General features: G+C 42.3%; 1 long non-coding RNA gene across 1 annotated transcript in view; it reads right to left on the bottom strand.

Moving 5' to 3' along the window:
• Positions 1-2,136: 2,136 nt before the first annotated feature.
• LOC109299905 overlaps positions 2,137-8,318 on the bottom strand; it is an 8,993-nt gene continuing 2,811 nt past the window's right edge. The window contains exons 2-3 of the long non-coding RNA XR_002098052.1: positions 5,573-5,579; positions 2,137-2,147 (exon numbers count right to left, since the gene is read on the bottom strand). This is a non-coding gene — a long non-coding RNA (uncharacterized LOC109299905). The remainder of the gene's footprint in view (positions 2,148-5,572; positions 5,580-8,318) is intronic.

Here is an 8,318-nt window from a genome sequence, read left to right on the forward strand (position 1 = left end):
CGGCCAGGACCAGGTCCAACAGGGCACCTCCTCTGGTGGCTTATCACAGTGCTTGGGAGAGAAACTATATGTTCATGATCCAAGAGCTTGGGATGTCTCTTTCAGGGATGTGCAACAACGTTTTGTTTATGTAAATGAGAAGTTACATAGAAAGTATTCAAAATCAGATATTTCATTTCTCATGGACTCGCCACATTGTCAAAGAATTATGAAAATTTAGCTTGAAGTAATAAATTTTGGAAAAAAGATGCATTAAACAACAGCTACTTTAAAATCAAAGATGAGAAAATGAAAATCCTTAGGTTTGTTCTGGAAACTATGCCCAAAACAGAAGTTAAAAAGGAATATTAAATATCAGCAAACAAGAAAAACTAATGGGTATTCTTCAGACAGCTGGAAAATCTACTGTGCTGAAACCAACAGCAAACAGCATAAACTTGATTAAATGGAATATAATATAAAAGTCACTGGTAATAACTAATATTTGAAGAGAAATCAGGCTGCTGAATTAAAAAAAAGTGTATCAGTAAATAATCTGCCATTAGGAAGAGGAAGTATTGAAGAGCATTTAGTGGAAATCTGGACAATAAAGCAGTAAAAGGAGCAAGTTTACTTAGACAATACCTAAATTCAGTGTAGTCTGACTCATAACTGATGACCTAAGAGCCACCACAACACAGGTTGTTTTTTTGTTTTGTTTTAATTCTCAGCATGTATAAGGATACTGCAGAAAAGCTAAACTGTAACTTGGAGGAAAAAGGATAACTATCCCAGGCTTATTTTCAAGATAATTGAGATAACAGATTGTCAGCAAATTGGGGCATCAAAAGAGGAACTACTGGAACCCATAAACAAGTGGAAGGTTCAAAGAAGGATTAATTGAGTTCTCAATTAATGAGTTATTAAACTGTTACAAAAAAAGAGAGATACTAGATTATTAAAATTGCCCATTATTGTAGAGATCTGGAAACGGGCCATTATCTCTTTTCTTCCAAAACCATCAGTATGCTATTTTGCTTGACTGACTAAAGACTAAAAGTAAAAAAAATCCCTCAAAAATCCACAAGCACGTGATATAGGATCATAGGTCTGGAAAGGCAAGGTTGTCCCTGCATAAACCATCTCAGCCAAGCATCATTCCAACCTACTCTTCAACATTTCTGAAGATGATAATCTCACAAGCCCCCTAGATAGCCTGTTCCAATGCTTGACCACCCTCATAGTGAGAAAGTTCTTTCTAATCTCCAATCAAAAATTCCTGCACTTCAGCTTGAGGCCATTGTTCCATGAGGTCAAAAGAAACCAGTACATTGTTTATATGCCAACCTTCCCAACAACTAAATAAAATACTGCTGAGTAAATGGGCTGCTAGAACATTTTCACCCTATCAACAAAAGCATAGGCAAAGGAGAACTAATACCACCATTTAACAGAATTTCAAGAAACCTTTGACAAATTCCCTCAAAAGGGGGTATCAAGGATATAAAATAGTTATGGTCTAAGAGAGCAAGCACAGTTATGTTTCAGAAACTAGGTTAGAAAAAAGAAAGAGGGAATAGTAGAAATAAACAGTTGATTTTCTGCACTAAAATAGTTTTAGAAAGATGTGAGAAAAGATAACTGTGAGAAATCCAAAAAGACTTGTTGGGTGGGCAGCACAATGCCAGATGCAATTCAGTGTTGACAACTACTAGGCCGTGTACATAAACTATAATTTGAACAACAAATTCCAACAACTCTGAAAAAAGAGAATGTGTGGAAAGTGCAATGAAAACTTTAGTTGAATATGAAGCACCATTTAAAAAACAAAACAAAACAAAACAGGACCAAATGTTAGGATGAGTAAGGAATGGGATGGAGAATAAAAGTCTAAATATTATAAGGCCATTAAACAAAAACAAACAAACCAGCCCAAACCATAAACATCCATTATCTTTCTCTGAACTTTCCTTTGGATCATCTGAAGTTGGCTAATTTCAGAGAAATGAAGCTGGCTTAGATGGATCACTGGCTGAATCCAGTAGAGCAATTCTTACATTGTCCCTACACACGTACACACAGACTAAATCTTTTCCCTTGTTTTTCTCCACTGATCTGCTTTACTGACAATATTTAGTCTGGCAAGATAGCATTTACTATTGCCCCTTCTTTCCCCAACTCATATCAGTCAAAAGAGCAAGACAAAGGAACATTACCAACGAATAAGCACTTAAAAGTAATTTCATAATGTGGCTTTTTTTTACTGCCATTCTCAAGTATTGAATCTGTCATGTTAAGAACATAAAATAAAATGTAACACTTTGATATACTAGTTTAGTAGGATATCTGTAATATTCATCTATGAATCCATATGGATTTTCTGTCCTCACTAGATGGATGGTATATACCTAAGGGTATTGGAATGGCTAAAAATGTCACAGAAAAAAAAAATCTGAAGAAATTCTAATAAGCCATATAGATAAACTAATTTTAAATGGCAGATGTCAGAATAGGCATAGAATAAATATAGATTACCTATAATTTTGCATATGAAAAATAGCCCACAGTATCAGTTTAAAATGACCTGTGTTCAAAACTATTCTATTGGATAAAATATGAGTTCCTAGAAATATGTTCTCTATTGTAAGTTTGCTCAACAGTTCTGGTTGTAGTCTAGGCAGAAGCAGATTGCACTAATGCAATGGACAAAGTACTAATTAGTAACCTTGTCTACAGCTATTCATCTTTTTTATCCATATGCCCAGTACTTAGCCATCTGTCTATTAAAGTTGATGGATTTTAAATATGGAAATGCACCAATATATATAGTTTTAATTATTTGCCATATCTTGAGGAAAAAATACATTTTGCATATGGAACAATTCATTTTCTATAACAGCCTGTCATCTTGAAAGTTACACCTCACATACATCCTGGATAATTTCTGCCTGTTCTATTTCTGCACTTTTAGTAGCATGAGATTTTTATCAAGGTAGCCTCTAAGGCGAGGGGCAAGAATTTCTTAGGGTGGCATCTTTTTTTGAACCAACTATGTGGTAGGGATAAGCTTAGGCAAACTTTCAAGTGCAAGACATTTATCCCATCCAGAACAACCTGTATCTGTGTTTGTCCTCAAATAGAAAAGTCCCAGGACTGGAGTGTATACACATCACCCTTCCAATCCAGGATTCAGTGAGCAGTTGAATGCACTGCCACTTTTGTGCCAACAATTCAATGATGTTATCCTGGGACAACTGTTCAGATTAACTTTGTGGTATAGTCGGACAAACTGCTAGCACTTCTTTTTCTGTGAATCTTTGGGGTTTGTCCCCAGACAACCAGCATTTGAATGATTGCACTTTATCCTGGGAGTAAGTAGTTTCTCCTGAGACAAATATGATGTCTGTTTGTAACCTAACGTCAGAAACCCAAAGCATTCATGAGTATTTTCTTCATTTTACACAGTTCTCTTTAATTTCAGTCTCTTAAAAGGCATAGATGTTTCCTGTTTCAGTGAAACTTGGTATTCCAGCTTCTTAGGTCATTTCAGTCTCTCAGGATAACATTCCTAACTCAAGCATCTGGCTTCCAAAAAAGCATTCTGGCATTAGGGAAATTAACTGCTCAACTGACACAGATAAGAATAAAATGAGCCAAAATTAAAGCAATTAATAGAGCCTGTTTTCTCTGAGTGCCAGGAATACTCAGATAAACAGGTAAAGAAAATCCTGCAGGGCACATGCTTTGGTTAAGGCAAATGATTATGAAACCCAATACCTGAATAGTCTTTTCTAGCAAAACAGACGCACGGTACCCCAAAGCCTGTCATCTAAGGCAATGACTATAAAGCCTCATTGCCAAGACCTGCCCGCTCATGCCAGTTCCATGAAGGCTCCACACCACCAGTTAAGCAGCACAGATAGTTTGGCATGTGCCTGAAGGACTTTGAGCATATGGCCCCTGGCTCTCCATCTGGACAGAGTTGCTTAGACACATGCCCAAGCTGCCTAATTTGAAGGCTTAGGCATGAATGGGAAGGGTCCCTCAGTGGCACACCTGGGCTCACTCTGGATATGGTACAGACATAGCCCGAGGCTATGTTTTGTTTTAAGCATCCAAATCACTACACTAGATCCAGTTTCTCCCTAAAATTCCCATGAAGCACCAGATTCTTTATTTTTTTCACCATCTCAGCATGAGAAGTTCCCTATTCAATTATACTAAACTACCACACATGTTCAGAAGTAACCCAGCACAGCCCCTAGGAACCTAACTCTTTTGTTGTCAAGCTATTCCACTGGACATGCTTCATATATATAAAGCATCCCTTGAGCACCCCTGTGCAAGACAGAACAGGAGTGGTCTCTGCAGTGCTCTCAGCCGCCCAGTGAAAGAATGAGAGATCCAAGCACATTAGACATGGAGCAGGATCCGCTCTCCTGAGGGGAACACACACATTTGGGGCATGCTTCAGCCAAGACTAAGGCCCAGACAGGCATTCACTTCTTTGAAATTCTCAGTGTCAAAAAGTAGCAGCTAGTAGATGCAGAAAAGCACCAGCTGCCACAGATCCCCCCTGAAAGATTTCAGCCCTGGGAGAATACCGATTGGTAGGTGGGGGGGGGAGGGGAGGTTGAATTCTCCCATCAAAAGGAACTCCTGGTTTCCAAGTATGGTAGAAAAATCCCCAGTCCATGGACTTCCTGGGCCAACCTGAGAGGTAGCTGCTTCTGGAGCAGGACCTCTCCCAGGACCCTTGGAGAATTTCAGCCTCAGGAGAATGTTCCACATCCCCCCTCCCTCCTGCCCCCTGCCACTGAGGATTAGCTATTAACGGGGGTGGGGAATGGACATGCACCTGTAATACAAACCCTCCTGGAGCTCCAGGAGAATTGCCACTTCAGGAGAATAGCTCTCTAGCCCCTGCATTTCTCCAGGTCAACACAAACAAATGCAGAGCGGTGGAAGACAGCTGCACCTACAGTGACAATCATTTGGGAGTTCCAGGAGAGTTTCTGCTCCCAGAAAATGGCTCTGTGCCTGCTACTGGATCAATCCAGAGGGGTGTGGGGAAGGCAGGAGACATCTGTGCCTATGGTGAGTGTGGCGAGCCAGTAGCGTGTGCTCCTGCATTGAGCCACCCACCTCACTGCACCCAACCACCTTCCAGGCTCCAAGTGCCTTCCTAGGGGTGCCTCACATCTGCCCAACCCCCTTCCTGAAGCACACTCACTAGCCTGGGGGTATCACTGCCACCACTCAGGGATGGGTTTGATTCTGACTCTGTGCACCCTGGGAAACACAAGCCTAGTAGCCCTCAAGGGTACTTGATTCACTTAAAAAACTTGGGATGCTTCCCTCGGTCAGAAGCACAAGTAGTGGTCTCCCTTATTCAGCCGAACCAAGGGGACCCCAAGGCATAATCTAGACCCACTCCCAATAAGTCTCCCATGCTAGGTACAAAGGAGGACTGTATTGGTTACAAGGAGTAGGATTGCAATAGGGAACAGGGTAGAGCAATATCAGAGAAATCCCATAGAGCAAACTGACATGGCTGGGTAGCCTTTGATCATGCATCTGAGTTACTGCAAACTATATATCTAGTTAGATCTCAGGTAGATTACTCACAAGTATCATCCAGAGGTAGGTGGAGATTCCCCCCGGAGGCAGGCAGTTAGTTCCTTGATCATGAGTTTTGAGAGCGAGAGAGCAAGTTTCAGATGGTCCACCTCTTCTCTCTCTGAGTCTTCCTCATGGCTGCTGCCCCTTCCTCCTGTGTAGTCCTTAACTTATATAGCCCTTGTGACCTCATTTACCTGGTCCAATGGAGGCCAGCACCTCTTGGCTGTCAGCCAACCAATTTGAAATGCATCACTAGTTGCTGGGCAGACTGGCAGCTCCTAGGTACCCAGGGAGCAAGCCCCTGACCCAGGCATGTGATGCCAGTCATGTAGACAGAGGGACCAGGTTCCCGCCCCCCTCAGGAATGTATCCAGCTCAGGTTACCTAAAGAGATAGGGTAAGGTGTGTATCCTCTGCTGGGCCCATCCTAACCAAATTGTCACAGAGCAGAGTTTATGGGGAGAAACAGAGGTGGCCTTCTGCCACAATGAGAACCCTCCCAGGGCCCCAGGAAAGTTCCTCCTATGGGAGAATATCCTGCCCTCTCACCAATCAGCTGATTATCAGGAGGGGGTAGAAATTTTCCAAGGCAGGATCCAAACAGGGTTTCCATCCCTGGGTGGACTATCAGGAAGCCAGTGTTCTCCTCCCACCCACCCTCACCCAAGAAGCAGAGTTCTGTAGGATACTCAAGTGTCCTGAACACCCAAGAGAAACATATAGCCATTCAAGTTAGTGCAGAAGAGAGATCTTCCAGGCAGAAAGTGATCTAAGTTTGCCTGCAGAGGAGCCAGCTATCTTCTACAAGAAAGCTTTGAACAGCTGTAAACTCTCTTTCTGTACTAGGAGAAAAGCTTTTCTCCAAGCACAGACAAAATGTGTGTCCATAACCTAAGCTACCTGATGGGTAAAATAGGTTTTGGCTTGCTTACCCTCATGGGCACTTATGGACTCCCTTGACTATTATGCTTTATTTTTTATGATTAAGATTATATCTTTAAAATCTGCTTTCAGAACAAGGATAATTCTCAGCTTTGCAATGTAATTCTTGTTCCTCTATTTCCAGGCTTATAATTTTGAGATGGAGGCAAAACTTTTCCCCAGGAAGTCTAGGCAGCTCCTTGCACTTTAAATAAACTGTTTTAAAATTACCTTATTTGCTTGCAATGCTTTTACCTCCATTCACGCTTGCTTGTCAATTACTCTATTCATACTGAGCACTGAGGTTTGGGAACTGAGCAAAGACAAAGTTTGCTTTGACTGCCACATGCTTTGTGGAAGATAAATACCTTCAAGTGTCTATGAATATGTTTGGAAGGGAACAAACTCAACCTTAAAAGAACTATTTTTATTTCTCTACACATGATGATAGTGTTCTGGTTAAATAATAATTTAAAAGTTTACTTGGAGTATAATATCATTTTCATTTCAAAATTAAAGAATCCCTGCCTGAAAATATCCTGAGAGAAGCCATCTTTTTAAAGAAGTGTTAGAGTATGCTTACACTCTAGCTAAGGGTGCTTACACCCTTACAATTAGCACCCACTCAGTTTAAGAGACATAAGGTCATTGTTAGTGCACATTCATGGTTAATAACCTCTGTAACATGCAGAGCTCTGAGATGTCACCAGAGGGCTGGCAAGCAGGGATGTGCCTAAGACCTGACAAGTCTGCTCCATATGCCTTCCCAGCATAGTGGGCGCGCACACACAGCCCCCCAACAACCCTGTGCACATGTACACACACACATATACACAAAGCTCTCAGTGTGCACACCCCTGTCCCTTGACTTCCTTTTGGCTCGTGCTGAAAGCAGCACAGCAAGACTATCAGGACAACAATGGGAGAGTAGCTGTCCCTGGCTGCATGGAGCCTGGGAACATACAGGCAGTTCATCACCTCTGGGCAGCAGCCAGAGGTGCACCGTGAGAACACCACCCCCCCTCCACTGCTCATGTGTGTGCTCTACTGTGATTGCATGTCCATGTGCTGCAGGTGCACATATTTCATTGTATTGTGCTGCTTGTGCATGTGTCACATTGTGCTGTGCTGTGCTGTGCTGTGCTGAGCTGTGCCATGCTGTGTGCATGTGTGGTGCTAGGTTGTGTTGTGTTGTATGTGCCTGTAATGTGTGTGGGCTGTGTTGTCTGCACAGCACTCCCTCCCTCCCCCAGCAGCCTGGCAATACCCTCCTTCCACTTCCTGCAACCCAGCAGCTTCCCTTCCCACTCACCCACTGCTGCTCTGATGTCCAGGATGTCAGTGCAGGGGGCGGGGGCAGGGAAGAGCACTGGAGTCCAGGAGGACAGCTGGTTCACCTGGGATTGGTGCATCCTGGGATAATGGAGGACTGAGCTTGTCATTTGATCTCCCCTGAATAATTAGAAGTTAGGCTAAGACAAGTTGGTTAGTACAGCTCAAAGAAAGTCCTCATTTCAAATGGTGTTACTTTAAGATGCCTAGAGGGTACATAACACTTATTAATGAGGGTTGAGAAGGGAGAACATGAAGCTGAGGGTTGAGGGGGAAGAACATGAAGCTGAGAGGTGGGTAATGAAATAGGGCAAGGGTGGTGAAATGAAGTTAGCTACTAAAGGATAAAATAAAATGAAAAAAGATTTTAAAAAGAAATAAAGAGGAAGTAAATTAAAGAAGGTATCATGTTTTAATACATTTGGATTAGGGATTGGGGTGTGTGTTGGGGGGGGGGGGGGGGG

This window comes from Gavialis gangeticus, unplaced genomic scaffold (assembly GCF_001723915.1).
Source record: "Gavialis gangeticus isolate Ggan-Ray unplaced genomic scaffold, GavGan_comp1, whole genome shotgun sequence".
Taxonomy (NCBI): domain Eukaryota; kingdom Metazoa; phylum Chordata; order Crocodylia; family Gavialidae; genus Gavialis; species Gavialis gangeticus.